The sequence below is a fragment of the Olea europaea genome, chromosome 13 (genome assembly GCF_002742605.1).
Source record: "Olea europaea var. sylvestris chromosome 13, O_europaea_v1, whole genome shotgun sequence".
Lineage (NCBI taxonomy): Eukaryota > Viridiplantae > Streptophyta > Magnoliopsida > Lamiales > Oleaceae > Olea > Olea europaea.
In genome coordinates, this window is record NC_036249.1 from 7,982,397 (window position 1) to 7,991,155 (window position 8,759).

An 8,759-nucleotide genomic window follows, 5' to 3' on the forward strand; every position below is an offset into this window, starting at 1 on the left:
GATAGGGCATTGGAATTATTTGAGAGAATGGCTACCACATCAGCCATGTGGTCTTCTGAGAGGGCGATTCCAAGAAAAAACTTCGGGTGTCTACGAAGTGGATACTTATTCAGCAATATCTGCAAAAATTGACTCTCTGTATCACAAGGTGGAAAGCATATCACAAGCAGCACAAGCTAAGAAGAGCAATTGTGAGGAATGTGGAGCTGAGCATAAAACATCGGAATGCCCAATACTCATGCAAGGAACTGAGCAAGCAGACTATGCACAATGGGGACAACGCCAACAACACAATCAATATGGAGAAACTTTTAATCCCAGTTGGATGAAGCATTCCAACTTCTCTTGGAGCAACCAGAATCAAAATAGGCCACAGAGAAAATTTCAACAACAAGAGAAAAGACCTTAATTGGAAGATATGATAGGAAAATTCATGGAGAAAGCCGAAACTACACTTCAAAATCAAAATGCAGCCATCAAAAATTTGAAAACTCGGATGGGGCAGTTAGCCATCACATTGACTGGTAGAACGCCAGGTAACTTGCCGAGTAACACAGAAATCAATCCCAATGAACAAGCCAAGGCCATTACAACTCAAAGTGGAGTACAATTACTTGAAATCCATGTCAAGAGACCAGGTGTGATTGGAGAGACATCTTCCCCTGTTGAAGAAGAGACTATTGTAAAGGAATCAACCCCAAAGGGAAATTCAGAAAAGTCACGGGATAAGGCCAAAGTCACAGTCAACCCATACAAGCCTCCAATTCCCTTTCCACAGCGGTTGAAGAAGCAAAAATTGGAGCAATTATAAAAAATTCCTAGAAATCTTCAAAAAACTCCATATCAATATCCCATTAGCCGATGCACTATTCCAGATGCCTAGCTACGCGAAGTTTCTCAAAGATATTATATCAAACAAACGCAAGCTGGAGGACCATGAGACAGTAATGCTTACGGAGGAATGCAGTGCCAGAATCTAGAAAAAGCTCCCATCAAAATTGAAAGATCCAGGGAGTTTTATTGTTCCTTGCACTATTGGTGAAGTCTATTTCGATAAAGCATTATGTGACCTCGGTGCAAGTATTAATTTAATACCTCTGTCTGTTTTTAGGAAACTCGGATTGGGAGAAGCTAAAACGACTACTGTGACACTTCAGCTGGCGGACAGGTCACTGACACATCCCAGAGGGATATTTGAAGATGTGCTTATCAACGTTGAAAAGTTCATATTTCCAGCGAATTTTCTTATCTTGGACATGGAAGAAGATAAGGATGTCCCATCGATACTTGGCAGACCATTTCTGGCAACAGGGAGAGCGTTAATTGATGTTTAAAGGGGGTAGTTGATCTTAAGATTGGGAGAGGAGCACATATCGTTCAATGTATTTAAGGCCATGAAACTGCCAGCAGAATTAGATAATTGTTACCAAGTTGACATCATTGACAAGGCAGTATAAGAAACATTCTTACTTCACGGTCCATCTGACACCTATGAGGTATGCATTGCACAATCCCAATCAGTTCAGTCAGATTCTCTTGAAGTTGAAACATGTGCGAGGTTTTTGGAGACCAACCCGCCATACACCCGAACGAGGCACTTCGAGGAATTGGGGACGGGAAATACAAAGCCACTACCTTCCATTCAGTAACCGCCAGTTTTAGAACTCAAGCAACTACCACCACATCTCAAATATCCATATTTGGGATAGTCAGATACAATTCCAATAATCATTTCGAACACAGTCAGTGAGGTGGAGGGAGAAAAATTGCTCAAGATACTCAGAGAGAACAAGATGGCGATTAGGTGGACAATAGCTGACATTAAAGGGATCAGCCATTCTCTTTGTATGCATAAAATTATAATGGAAGAAAATTGCAAGCCAGTATAGAAGGTCAGAGAAGATTGAATCCGAACATGAAGGAAGTAGTCAGGGCGGAGATACTGAAATTACTAGATGCAGGAATTATCTGCCCAATTTCACATAGTGCATGGATCAGTCCAGTTCAAGTGGTGCCGAAAAAAGAGGGAATCGCAGTGGTGAAAAATGAGAAGAATGAATTAATTTCCACCAGAACAGTTACGAGATAGAGAGTTTGCATCGATTATCGCAAACTCAATGCAGCTACACGAAAGGATCACTTCTCACTCCCATTCATTGATCAGATGTTGGAGAGGTTGGCTGGACATTCACACTACTGCTTCCTTGATGGATACTCGGGCTACAATCAGATACCTGTTGCACCAGATGATCAGGAGAAGACCACTTTCACTTGCCCCTACAGTACTTTTGCTTATCATAGGATGCCTTTTGATCTTTGTAACGCTCCAGCCACATTTCAGAGGTGTATGATAGCAATATCCTCCGATATGATTGAAAGGTTTATTGAGGTTTTCATGGACGACTTCTCAGTGTTTGGATCTTCATTCGATGAAAGTCTAGAATACCTAAATTTGGTCCTACAGAGATGCAAGGAGACTAACCTGATTTTAAATTGGGAGAAATGCCACTTTATGGTGCAGGAAGACATTATACTCGGGCATCGAATCTCGGCAAAAGGAATTGAAATGGACAAGGTAAAAATTCAAGTTATTGAGAAGTTACCACCGCTAAAGCAGTTAAAGGAGTTCACAGCTTCTTGGGGCAGATGTCAACGCACTGGAAATATTTCAAGGAGGAATGAAATGCCACTGAATAACATTTTAGAAGTGGAGATATTCGATATTTGGGGAATTGACTTCATGGGACCTTTTCCCCCTTTATTCTCAAATCAGTACATCTTGGTAGCAGTGGACTATGTATCAAAATGGTGGAAGCAGTTACACTGCCAACAAATGACTCAAAGGCAGCAATTGGGTTCTTGAAGAAATATATTTTCTCCCGATATGGTACACCACGAGCTATAATTAGTGACAAGGGTAAACACTTCTGTAATCGCCAGTTTGAGCAGCTGTTGAATAAATATGGCTTTAAACACAGTGTTGCTACCCCATATCATCCACAAACCAGCTGGCAAGTTGAAGTATCTAATCGGCAGCTGAAGAGAATACTCGAGGTCACAGTGAACTCATCTAGAAAGGACTGGTCTAAAAAACTGGACGATACATTGTGAACATACAGGACAGCATTCAAGACACTGATAGGCATGTCTCCATACCGCCTAGTTTTTGAAAAAGCGTGCCATCTGCCACTAGAAATGGAGCATCAGGCATATTGGGCTATGAAATAGTTAAATATGGACTTGAGTGCCGTCGATGAAAAGGGTCTATTGTAACTTAATGAATTAGATGAATTTAGAATGGAAGCTTATAAAAATTCAAAACACTACAAGGAACGAACCAAGAAGTAGCATGACATACATATTCAGAGGCGAGAATTCGAAGTGGGGCAGCATGTGCTATTGTATAATTCGAGACTCAAGCTGTTCCTAGGAAAACTACGATCACGATGGTCGGGTCCTTACACTGTCACGAAAGTCCTACCATATAGGGTTATACAAGTCAGCCATGAGACTAAGGTACCTTCACTGTTAATGGGCAAGGCCTGAAACACTACTGGGGCGGTAAATTCTCCAACCAAAAGTTCTCCGTTCAACTCGGGACGCCAGAATAAAGCAGCTGCAAAAAAGTCAAGCTATCGACTATAACCTAGCGCTGGATGGAAGGCAACCCATTGTATCCTTCAATTTATTTTACTTTTCACATTATTTTAGGAGTTGTTTAATTTTCGCATTTGCAATTTTTTTGTTAGGTCATCGATCTTTCACGCATACTAGTCTAAGCATTACACACATAAGGTGGCATGAGTCAAGTTGATTGAAGTTGTTTTGGGGGATTGAGTGTGAAGTCACGCATTTCGATGCACAAACTCGTTCTTCATAAAAAATTTCGGAATGTGTTTCAAGTTTATTCCATAAATTGGTTTTGGTGCTAAGTCCTTGGACAAGCACATATCCCATTGAATTGGAAGTTTCTAAATTTTTTGAGAATGATATTAGCTGAGTCAAATTTTTAATTGAAAACCAACTTCGGGGAAATTTTTTATTTAAGTTGTGTTTTGGGGGTCAAAATTGTAATTTTGATTTTTTTTTTTGGCATAATTCAGATTTGAAAAAAAAAATGTTTGTCTATGCGGTCGCATAGACCATTACCGAAAGCAAAGTGGCCCCATATTGTTGTACTATGTGACCGCATAGTGTTTCATCTTAAACCCGTAACCCACCTATTCCACACTACTTCCTCCCATCACCCCCAAAATTCCCTCTCCCTCACACTCACGCACAAGACGAGTTCTAGGGCACGAGTTCTCCCCAATTTCACGCACACCACCAATCAGTCGGAGTACTTCACCTAGCACTCCATGCATTTATCACAACTTCATCAATTCTAAGGTATGAATTTGTTCTATTCTTCTCAATTGAAATTTTGGTTCGATTTTTGAATCCGAATGTGTGCTAGATTCATACATATATACTGAGAGATTGGGCAATAGGTAGATATGGATTGATGTTATTAGATAATGATTGTGCTGTGGGATGATTCACTTTTCAATTTATGAGATTCCTAGGGCTCAAATATAATGCACGTGATGTGTTTAATGAAATGCCTAAACGACATGTTTGAGACATTTTTGTAAACTGTGCATGTATAGTTAATGAGACGTGAATTGCCTTGTGTTTTACTATAGAACTACATGGAAATTAACTTAAAAAAAACACCGAATCCCATTTTGACCACACGAAGGCACATGGTTAGGTCACATCACGACACCTCACGTCACCCACTTCGACATGTAATTTGACAACCCAAACAAAGCTCAAATGATTTGAAATTCGGATATGAGCTAGAATAATATGGATACTTTCATGTGCCCGAAGGTCGCTCGGGAAAAAATTGATATTTCTCGGTGATGCCCGGGGCTGAAAGTCCCCACTTGGTTACGGGTTAAAATTTCAAAACAAAAAAAAGTGCATGTTTGGGCCACAGTTTATGAGCTTCTCATATATATGCAATGTTGATACTACATTGAACTCATTCATTGAACACTACACTCTTACATGTTATATATGCACTTTGAAGTAAGTTTGGGAGATTTTGCACTTCACAACCATCCTCTCTCGTTTTCTTAATTATCATAAGTTAAGAGCCTGATACACCTCTTTTCTTACTTTTGCAGAATGCCACCAAAGAGAACATCAAAAGGAAAAGAGAAGGTTGGTTCCGCATCTGGCATAGCCCGGACTAGAAAGCCTGAAAGGGATGTCAGGAGATTTCTATCCTCGGACACAGCAGTCCGTTACGCCAATGTTGTCCGCGAGTGGGCACTCATCCCTGAAAGGCCAGTTAAGTTGGAAAATTTCCCCGGTTTTGAATTAATTTACTTAATCCAAAACTGTGATTGGGAGAAAGTAACTGAAAGACCACATCCATTGTATGAAAATCTGGTGAAGGAGTTCTATGCCAACTTCAATACAGAAATCGACACTCCTGGATCAGATCATCTACATCAAACATGGGTTCGGGGTAAATGGATTATGTTCTCACCAGAAGTTATTCATAACTATTATCAGCTAACCTGGAATAATGTGGTCCCGGTCCCACATAATTTCAATTGGATTGAGGTTGCAGAAGTATTATTGGGACGTGAGAATGCTTGGCCTCTACTGACTCCAGATTGGTATCAGATTGATCTCACCCCATCTATAGCTATCCTATGGTTATTCATATGCCACAACATCGAGCCTATATCTCATAAGACGACATTCACAAATCAAAATGCAGGATTTATCTATCATTTGGTTCGGGGAAACAAGATTGATTTGGCCACATGCATCTACAACCAGATACAGAATATAGGCACATGAGGAGACAGACACACCTCGCTGATTTTTCCAAGTTTGATAAGTGGGATATGTAGAGCTGTAGGCATACAAGTCTAGCCTGGGAAGCACCAGAAAAACCAAGTCCCCATATCAAGTGCCTCATACTAGAGGCCCAGGACCGAACCAGAATTAAACATCAACAGAAGTTAGAAAACGAGTGACGTCGACAGCAAAAGGCTGAGGAAGGACAAGCAGCTGAGAACTTCGAGATGCCACAAGTTCCCCCACCACCGGTTGACATTGGTACCCAGTTATTGAGGTAGATGTTTGCCACTATGATAGGACACAGTCGAGACATGCAGAGTCTTCAGCAATCATTTAGAGCAATGAGTACCACCATCCAGTAGGTGCAGAATGATATGGCAATCACAAGAAATTTCGCTTCCAATGCTAGTAGTGAGTCCCTTGCAACAAGAAGAGAGATGAGTACCTTTGATGGGAGATTGGGAATGTTCGTTGGCAGGATGGATGGTATACAGTGGCGAGTGAATGAGACATGAGACCGTTTAGGAAACTTGGAGACCAGGGTTCAAGCTATGCAGGTGGAGCAGACCCAGCAATCTGACCTATTGAGAGAGATTTTATCCCGCCTTCCTCTCCCTCCTGGAGATGATGCTGCAGGACCCAGCCTCCCATCACAGCCACCGTATTGATCAAGGGAGTCTTGTTTACCTCATTTTTCTATTTTGTGTTCATTTTTTTTTTTAAATTATGCCATTTAAACTTTAATTTTTACATTGAGGACAATGTACTGTATAAGTTTGGGGGATGGTGACATAATTTATAATAAATAGTCGGCATGTAATTATTTTACATTTTCACAGTCCATCGTTATTATTGACTAATTGTTGCATGATGCATGCTTGATGAGTGAGTGTTGATTATACTTTTGTATGCTTGTGTGAGCTTGATAGCCTTGCCGACTATGATGTGATTATTGGATTGGTATAATTCATAAACTTTGGATATAGTACTAAATAGATTAACCAATACTTGTGATGCAATACTTGACATTATCTGTGCACGCTATTCATGCTTGACATGTTAGGTGAATGACTGGATTTTGAGCATAAAGTAGGAAAAGAATAATAACCCTCTATTGAATTAACATGTAAATTACCTTAAGACAGTTTGGAATTGGTTGAGCTATTATAGGAAGCATTGAGATAAGCGGGGGCTTCGTACATGAAATTTTATTGTGTGAATTGCCTAGACCAGTGAAGTGAAGATTAGGTGAAAATATTAAATTGGGGGTTGGTTTTGGAAACTAAATGTCTAAAACAATAAGAGCATAAAATTAATTTGTGAGAATAAGACACTTCTTTTCATGCCTTTATGACTCAAGCAAGTAAGCCTGTAAGGATATTTCAAAATCTGGTGCCCTAAGGTCAACTGACCTGGGAGTCACCGGCCTAAAACTCGTTAAAGGGGTCATATAGAAAGCAAGAGGAAAAGAGGTTAATAAAAAGTCATATGATCGAGCCTTTATAACACGAGTGAATAAGCCTGCAAGGGTTTAAAACTTGGTGTTCTAAAGCTAACTGGTTTGGGAGTCACCGGCCTAAAGCTCGTTACATGGGTTATATAGAAAGCAAATAAGAAGATGATAATAAAAAAAATGAAAAGTGAGAAAAACAAAAGAGAAACAATAACATGAAGAAAAACCCTTACACATTTGGTTGAGGAAACTATACCTTTGAGGCGAGGCAAGTAACATATTTTAATCTTGAGTGTCGAAGCAATCAAATTTGGGAGAGCTTTCACTTATTGAAATGTAAACTTGTGATAGTGAGATTAATCCAAACTACGAGAGGGTGATGACTACACCTATGTAAACTCCTAATTTTAAAACACAACCCCGAGATAATTGAGTGAAAAGAATAAATTTGGGGGGTTGTGTATCTCTCGAGCGAGTAAGGATACATTTGACCACTTGGGGTCGAGACTCAACCCATCATGAATTTGATATGTTGGCATGAATTCACACACACACACACGTCAAGTATGCATTTAACAGGTAAAGGTTGATATCATTTTTGCACTGATAAATTTTCATAAAGTCAAATACTTAGTCCAATCCTGAGTCACAGCAGGGTATTAAGCTATGTTTGTTCAAAATTAAGTCATTATCTTATTTGAGGACAAACAATAGTTCAAGTTTGGGGGTTTGATAAGTGTGTTTTTGCACACTTGTTTATATCACAAACATGACTTAATTACGAGCAAAATATTTGAATTTTGACTTAATCTCATTGAATTCATGCAATGTAGGTGTTTCTATGAAAATGGTGGAATTCAGGAGAAAAGAGCCGAAAAAGGACTAAAATGGAGCAAAATGATAGTTTAGGGACTAAGGATGCAAATATTCAAAAGTTGAACTAAAAAGCAACCCGTAAATGCAAATATGCTAAGTATGAACTCGAAAGCGATACAAGATGATTAGAAGAAGAAGGAATTGCAAAGGGACGAAAATGAAGAAAAATGAAAGTTCAATGACCAAAATAGACATTTTACATAGTTGGCAGCACTATGCGATCGCATAGTGCTACCCTCTATGCGGTCGCATAGAGGCCTCCTGAGAATTTTTTCTCAAATTTTTTTACTCTATGCGACCGCATAGAAATGTAGTATGCGGTCGCATAGAACAAGTTCTAGAGTCGATTCTGTAGTTTCCTTATACGACTGAAACTCTTTTGGTAACCTAATTTTCACGCGATATAAATACCAAAAGACGTCAAAAAATAGGAGAATGTATTGGAGGCAGAAAAACACTTCTTGGAGAGGATTTTGAGCGCACGAACTAAGATTTACACGAAGAGCTTCAAGATTTCATAACCCGGTGATGCCTTTTATCCAAAATCTGATGTATTCTTTTATTT